Source organism: Fukomys damarensis, unplaced genomic scaffold (assembly GCF_012274545.1).
Source record: "Fukomys damarensis isolate Sample0158 unplaced genomic scaffold, DMR_v1.0_HiC HiC_scaffold_27, whole genome shotgun sequence".
In the NCBI taxonomy this organism is placed as follows: domain Eukaryota; kingdom Metazoa; phylum Chordata; class Mammalia; order Rodentia; family Bathyergidae; genus Fukomys; species Fukomys damarensis.
Genome location: NW_022900939.1, coordinates 20,099,937 through 20,107,915, shown reverse-complemented (window position 1 = coordinate 20,107,915; position 7,979 = coordinate 20,099,937). Strand labels below are relative to the sequence as shown.

Here is a 7,979-nt window from a genome sequence, read left to right as displayed (position 1 = left end):
ACCTGCTTAGCAGGGCTAAGAGTCGTGTGTTTCCAGACAGGCTGCCTGCAAGGTAGGGACCTCCAGGGGCTAAAGACACATCTTCATGCCTTCCACAGGGCCCAGCTCTGTCTCTTTTCTTCCACCCCCTCCCCACTATGGTTCTTTATCTAGCGTCCCACATGGACACTGGCATAACGTCCCGAAACACACCTGCTATACAAATACTCATGTAGATGTTATAAAAGAAGCTTGGCAAATCTGAAGGGATATGGAACAGTTTAATAAGGCGGCTGGGATCCATTAAACCGTAGTCCCAGCCTCATCAGTGATTCCAGAATAAATTCCTGGGACTTCTACCCACATGGCCTGGAACATGGACTCCCAAACAATGTGTGGTTCGGCCACTCAGCCATACCTTCCCCTCCCTCTTCCCCCACATCTAAAACATCTTGCACTACCCCACCTGGCCCCCTGCAGGCTTTGATACCCTCCCCTGAGCTGGGCTTACATTCTACACCCATTGCTGGTTGATTCTTCTCTGATGTCCAAGTTCATCCATTCCTGAGTCTTCAGTCCTGGCATATGAATGAATGAATGAACGAATGAACGAGCAACTGTGAAATATAGAACTATAGGATAGTTAGAAGAACTGTCCCCTGGGACTCACCTGACTCTAGATATGAAAGAGGCCACGTGTCCACCCAAACTCCAGTGACCAGTCACATGCCCAGTCACCTAGTCAAATCCTCCCTCCTTGAGCATCTCCCCCAGAGCATAATGGAGGCCACTGGTTGTACTGTCTAGATGAAACCACATCTTCAAGGGCCTGCTGCCTTCTATGTCCACATGGTGGCTCAGGGCCCTCTGTGCTCTCTGGACACGGTGTCCACAGTCTGCTGAGTTGGACCCCACCTCTGCACAGAAAGAGGGAAGCCCCTCTGTCTGAGGCTCTATTGTAGACTCTGTGGTGGAAACAGCGAACAGGCCATTTGTGTCCCCCAGGTGGCCTCTCCCAGCTGACCTGTTCTTCTTTACTCTGAAACCTCCACTTCCAGTGAGATGTCTCTAGACAGGAAAGAGGGATATGCATGACCATCAAGTGGCTTCGTATTAAGAAAAAATAATGAGCTGATTACCAAATATATTGAGAAAATATCATATTTTTTTAAAAGACAGGTATATTGTTTATATACAAAAAGCCCTTACAAATTATTAAGATCAACAAGACACTAAATTACTGGATGAAAGACAAACAGGCTTTCCATAAGAAGTCCAAATGGCCAATAATTCCATAAGCTGTTCATTCTCACTACTAAGCCAAAAAAAGGCATTTTCAGTCATCATTGGCAGAAAATCCATTACCTGTGATGTTGGTGGTGGTATTCCCTTACAGTGCTGTGGGAATATAATTGCTACCAGCTTTCTGGAGGACAGTTTGGCAATAAGTAGCTAGTCTTCCTATCAAGCTTCCAGGAATTAATCCCAATGAGTCCCATAAATGGGGTGCACATCATGGCATTATCTGTAACTCCTACAGGCTGCAGCAGCAAAATCAAATAATTTATAAGCAATCTGCACAATAAAATGCTATTCAGCCACTAAAAATCACATTTCCTACTGAACCCCACAGGGAAAGCAATCACGATCTGTTAAATGAAAAAGCCAGAGACAACTGGAACAGTAACATGATCGTAATTATGTAAAATGAAATATGTCTGCATACCCATGACACATAAGAGTAGTGTCCTGGGCCAGCATTAAATGGACATTGGGTTCGGGCAAGCTTTCTCTTGCCCCAGATTTCCCAAGTTTCTTATCACAAGCGTGAATTGCACTAAGGTTGGTTTCATCAATTTTTCAAACGCTGTTTCACAATGTACTGTTAGACTTACGGTACACATTTAATGAAGCAAGTGGTAATTAGATAAACAGATGGACTGATCAATTGTTAGATGGATATATTATCTATGGGTAGAACACAGGAGGCCATTTTGTTTTCTTCATTAAATTTTCCCTATTTCCTGGATTTCCTCCATCGAAATATTGCTGTTATAATCAGCTAAAGAAAAAAAAATATTTTTAGTAAAAAAAAACAAGTTCCTTGCTCCTCTCTGGATTTTCTCAAAAATACAAGACACTTCTCATAGGGACCCACATGTCTAACTTGTCAATCCTTTAACCCAGGGCCCCTTTAACCCTGGGACTGCCTTCTAGGGCTCCTCGTGTGGATGTTAAAGGTGTGACCCAAGGAAAACTGGAAACTGCACTCAAACCATCAGCTGAAACTGTGGGATCCTATGGGGGAGCTGGGGTGATGGAATCCACTTGCACTGACAGATGTCTGGATGTACCAATCTGCAGGGCAAACAGGTTGCAGAAAAACACAGCTAGACCGATCCCATTTTAAAACAGCCTGCGCATGCCTTTGTGTGCTTCCGGGCAGAAATGGAGGAAAGAGAGCTGGGAGAATGTTCCAGGCGCTGTCTCTGAGGGGTGGGTTTTGAAGGTATTTGTATTCTTTCTACGTTTTTTTTTTTTTTTTTGTTTTTTTTTTTTTTTTTGTTTTTTTTTTTTTTTTTGTTTTTTTTTTTTTTTTTGTTTTTTTTTTTTTTTTTGTTTTTTTTTTTTTTTTTGTTTTTTTTTTTTTTTTTGTTTTTTTTTTTTTTTTTGTTTTTTTTTTTTTTTTACAATGAGCTCTTGTTATTTTTGCATAGTGTAATAAAGCTGCTTTACAAAGCAGTTAATTTTTAAACACATGAAAGCTCTAACTCAATTTAGATTCAAGAAGTCGCTTCCCGGAGAGCAGGTGGGCAGGTGGAGAAGAGGCAGCCCCCAGTCCTCTGGAGTAGTGGCAGATAGGGACGCTAGTCCCTCCCTAGCCACTGGAGTGGGCTACCAGTCTGGCCCCAACCCAACGGACCACTTAGCCAGCGGGGACCAGCAGCTCTTTCTGCAGATGACACAGGGAGACCTGGGGAGGGGTGAGGGTGGAGACCCACGATGGCTCCTCCTCCGTGGCCAGGGTACAGATGTGGGCCCAGCTTGGTTCTGCTCTCAGCACACCCTCGACTCCATGGCACCTGCTGTGACCAAGCCCACCGTGCCTGGCCATACCTGAGCTGTCTCACCTGGGCCCTGAGACTGCTGGAGGTGCTGGAACGGATGCACACCCAAGCGCAGGAAGGCGAAACTTTTCAAAAACACATTCTGCAATTTCAGACCACAGTGACTACAGGTTCCATTTCCCTCTCTGTGTCTCTGTCTGCCTCCATCTGTCTCTTTTCTCTGTCCCTGGCTCTCTAGCTCTGTCTTTGTCTCTCTCTCTGGTGCGCTTCCTGTCTCCCCTCTGGTCCTTGTGGCTTCTCTCTTTCTCCTCTCTGATTCTGTCTTTCACACATACTCATCTGCTTTTGCTAAACTACAAAGACCCGGCTGTATTGGACCCGGCTTTCCCTTTGTTGTGTGGATTTGGGTACCACGTAAGACTCTTTTCCCCCTTTAAAAGAGCTGTGGTGACCACTGTGGGCTGTTGCACAAAGTATAATAGGTGTGCTTGCCCCTCTAGCTGTCCCCAGAGTCTAAAGGGCACCTGGCATGCGGTAGGAGCATAACACACATCACAGAAGTACTGAGCTAAGAACTGAAAGAGGCAGCTCTACCTTCCTGCCCACTACATGCCAGGCAGCCGCAGGGACACCGTGACACAGCTGGTCCTGGCTGCTGAGCTTTCTTTCCTTCAACTGTTCACTGGCCATAGCACCCTTGACACGCAGATCTGGCCCTGTGGGTCTCTGGTGTTGCTGGGGCGGAGGAAATCTGAGGCCCCACATCCTGCCCTGGGTCCAGATGGCCTTGTGGATTCCAGAACTTTCTACAGTGGCCAGGCACTGGCCAGGAAGCGGAAGGTGCAGAAATAGAAATGCACCGAGAGGCAGTTGCTCTTTTTGCCTTGCAAGGAACGGAAGTGGGGCCTGGAGGCCAGGGAGGAAGCTGGGTTGGGAGCAAAGGAGAGGACAAGGGCAGAGTCCAGGAAGGTGGGCCTGGGGTCCCAGAGTCCCAACCCCCCAGCATTATCTACTCCAATGCCCAGTAGTCCCAGCAGGAGTTAGGGTGCAGCGCCCAACACCCCTTTCCTCATTACAAAGTTGCAGTGTAAGGAAATCTGCTTTGCTCCGGATGTAATCTCAAGCCCGGACACCAGGCCCTGCAAAAGTATTTACAGCCACTTCCAAGGACTAACTAACTCTAAGTACCAGGTACTGGGGTGGGGCAGTGCCTTCAGTGGGCCAAGGGTTGACAGTCACACAGCATTCACCATTTAGCCACCCCATGAAGCAGGTACGGAGGGGAAACTGAGGCTTAGGGAAGCTGAGAAAGTCACTGATGGTTGCACAGTGAATAGAGCCCAAGTCGGCTAACTCTAAACCCCTAACCACACCCTTCCCAAGACTGTTGGTTTGGGCAGTGAGAACAGGAGTGGGGATGGATTTGGGGGCAGTGGCGGGCCAGGGTCTGGGGCCTCCAGACCGGTGTGGTAACCTGGAGTTTCTGGGTGGTTTGGCCTCCAGGACTTCACTGGGTGCCTCCCCCCAAATTTGGGCTCATTCAGAACAGCTTCCCACACCCCTAACCTACCAATGCCCCCAAGCTTCCTATTTTCACAGGAAGCAGCAGGGCCAAGGGTCCATACTCTGTCCTGCCCCAAAGACACTCGGAAGAGCTGAACCTTCTTCCTGCCTCTCCCAGGGAGACCTGAACTTCAACAGCCAAGCTGACTTCCAAGCCTCTGGCGCCTTCCAGGGGGAAGGGGACACCGATGCATGTGGCCAGGGAGGTCCTGTCCCTGCTCTGGCCTCCCTTGGTCTCTGGCAGCTCTACTGGAGGCTATAACCCTGGAAGACGGTAATAGAACACATTGCCACTGACGTGGCACTGTCCCACCCTCCTACCCCACACCCATAGCACCTCCAGAAGAACCAAGTCCCTGGTGACCTGCACTTTCCACAGGAAGGGCTTTGCCTGGAAGAGCCACAGCAGGGAAAGGGGCCCCCAGGCCCTCCTAGTTCCCTACATAGAAGCTTCTGGGCCAGCAGCAGAGGAGGGGCTGGCATTCGAGACCTTCTCCCTCCAGCTTGTGTTAGCATCGGAGAGCTGGGCCTGTTTCCATCTGTACCTCTTGCTCCCCTTTGCTGCATGGCCTCAGACAAGCAAAGCAACCTCTCTGGGCCTTCCTTTCCTGTTCTGTAAGCGACAGAAACACACCTACCTCTTGCAGAAGATGGCTGAGCTCCAGTGCTTGACCAGAGACAAAGATTTACAAGATCTGAGGGCCAAATGATTTCCTCACATGACACTTTCAGGGGTCTCTGATTCTTTGTCCTGGTCCACTGTGCAATTCTGTGAATTATTCTCTCTATCTTCACTTTCACCAACAGCCCCCTGAGAGTACAGACTTGGCCCCCAATCACCCTGCAACTCTGGGACCCCAGAAAATATGGGGCTTTTAGTGGGTGCTCATGAAAAACTGTTGATTGAAGGACTGAGTGAGGGAGTGAGTTGTGGCCAGGCCTTTTCCTCAAAAAGTCTTGCTTCTGGAGGATGGGGACCTTACCTGGAGGGTACACATGTTGGACAGCCATGGGCACAGGAAGACAATGAGGAATGTGAGTGTGTGGAGAGGAGACCTGAGTCCCAGGGAACCCAGGGCCATCCCCTGTCCCACCCAGCCCAGGCTCCGCTACATAATGTTGGTGGCAATCCAGGCCCCACAGGGCACAAACTGACTTGTGTTCATGGAGACCTGGGCTTCACTTGTGTTGTCACACAAGGGACATTGCTTGCATCACTTAAGCCTGGGAGGGCCCCCTCCACTGCCCTAACCCACATCTCCTGCCTCTAGAGCAGGAGGGGTCAGGCAGGACACTACTGTCCCAAGACTGGGCTGAGCACTGTTCAGCTTGTGGGGCTGTCAGGGTCCCTCCAGGCAGTGCCCAGACACCCACCCAACCTCAGGAGAGCAGCTGGAGAGGCCCACTACTCTGGGCTGGAGCTCCCACCTTCTGCACAGCCCATTTCCTGGTGGGGCAGATAGGACCCCTGGCCCTTGGCTGGTCCTGTACCTAAAGGTGTGTGCAGCTAGGGCTGTCTTGGGGCAGCAGGTGTGCAGTCAGCAAGGCCTGCTCTTCCCTCACTCTCAGGGTGAGCCAAAAGAGGAGGAGGAGAAAGAAGAAAAAGAAGTGACTGGCAGTGCTCATACTCAGAGGCCATCTCCAGGGTGGCCCTGCCGGCTGGGGTTCTATCTTGGGGATCACTGGGTGCTCTCTAGACCTTGGGGAAAGAGAATAATGGGGGCCCGTGCAGCAGCAAATGGGGGTGATGGACAAACTCTCTAGGCACGGTCACCCTTGGGGGGGTCAGCACTCTTTCTCAACACTAACCAAGATGCTGTGCTGTGGGCCCAGCTCCAGTGGCAGAGGCTCCTTCTCTTGGGGCCTGAGCGGGGCTATGATGGTTCATTTTGCTATTCAACTTGACTGGCTTGAGAGATGCCTAGGAGATTGGCAAAGGGTATTTCCAGGTGTGTCTGGGTGGATCATGGTGATAGGACCTTGGGGGCCATATCTGGCCTTTGATGCCTTTCATGCTGTCTCTTCCTCTGCTCTCTGCTTTCCAGCTGTCATGAAGTGAGCAGCTTTATTGTATCCAGCCCTCTGCCATGATGTTCCTGCCTCGGACCCAGCCCACCATGGACTGAACCTTCTGAAACCATGAGCCAAAATAAACCTCTCCTCCTTTCAGTTGCTGATGTAGGGGTTTTTGTTTTGTTTTGTTTTTTGTCTCAGCAATGGAAAGATGACCACCAATACAGAGGTCTGGGAAGACAGAGCAGACCACAATCAGCTCAAGTCAAAATGCAAATAAAGAGTTCAGGATGCACACCAAATACCAAATTAGGTGCTAAGTCCATCAAATATTCCCAAAGTTCATATTCCCAAAGTTCTCTTTCTCTCTCTTGGAAATTCTAAAAAAGAAAAAAATTACGTGATGCATCTTCTAAAATAGCACATGCTTTTCCGTTAATCAAGAAAACCCGAGCTCATGCCTGGCTGCAGTGGTTCATTTTCCCTCATCTTATTGTGCAAAGGAATTTGAGACAGGCTGCCACATTCAGAGGCAGGAAGGGAGCATGAAAAGTTCAAAATTAGCATTTCCCCAGACTCCCTTTCAGATTCAAGGACGAAAACAAACTCCATCTTATAGCTCCTCTTTCTTGCTAGGATCTCAGGGGTTTTATTAGTACAAGTCCCATTTTATGGCTTTATTTCCCAGTAAGTTGAAAGACCAGGGTTTGATTTCACCCTGGCAAGGTCCTAAGAGCATGGTTCTGAGTGGACCCCTTTTCGTCCCTCCCAGCTCGCCTCTTGGGGCCTGGCTTCCGTAGGCATCCATGGCGAGATCAATGTACCAGCTTGAGAGAAATGAAGGAGTCCGACCCATCACAGGTGATATACAGAGCCAGTGCCTGTGGGTGGTAATGCTCCATGGGGCTTCATTTAGCCCGAACACAGCCACTTCCTCTCCTCTCACCACCGGGGACAGGCCACGCTCCCTCCAGGCCCCAGACAAAAGGGTCTCTTAGATGCTTACATATTTCCCACATGTGAGCTAGCAATTGGAAACTTCCTCCTGATCACTACAAACTTCAGAATGGGGATTTATGAGAAGGGGACTCAGGTGACTTTGCAGGCAGCTGAGGCCCAGCCAGGCACACAAGGCAGGTCTTTCATGGTGTGTGCTGATCAGAGGGGTCCCCCGGGCCCACCCGCAGATCAAGGTGGTCTGGTGATCAGGAAGGTGGTCTGGGTAGCACACAGGTACGGGGACAATGCCAGGCAGCCGGAGGAACAGCCAGTGCCACTCTGCCACCCTATGAGCTGTTTATTATTTGGGACTGGAGGCCAGAATACACCCCATGCCTGGTCCACCTGCAGCAGCCT

The 7,979-nt window shown here is 49.8% G+C and overlaps 1 long non-coding RNA gene across 1 annotated transcript; it reads right to left on the bottom strand.

The window, feature by feature from the left end:
• Positions 1-437: 437 nt before the first annotated feature.
• LOC104870239 lies at positions 438-5,736 on the bottom strand. Its single transcript, XR_782487.1, has 3 exons — positions 5,594-5,736; positions 650-1,047; positions 438-557 (listed from the first exon to the last, which is right to left on the bottom strand). It is a non-coding gene; the product is annotated as an uncharacterized LOC104870239 (long non-coding RNA).
• Between the last annotated feature and the right edge of the window lie 2,243 nt (positions 5,737-7,979).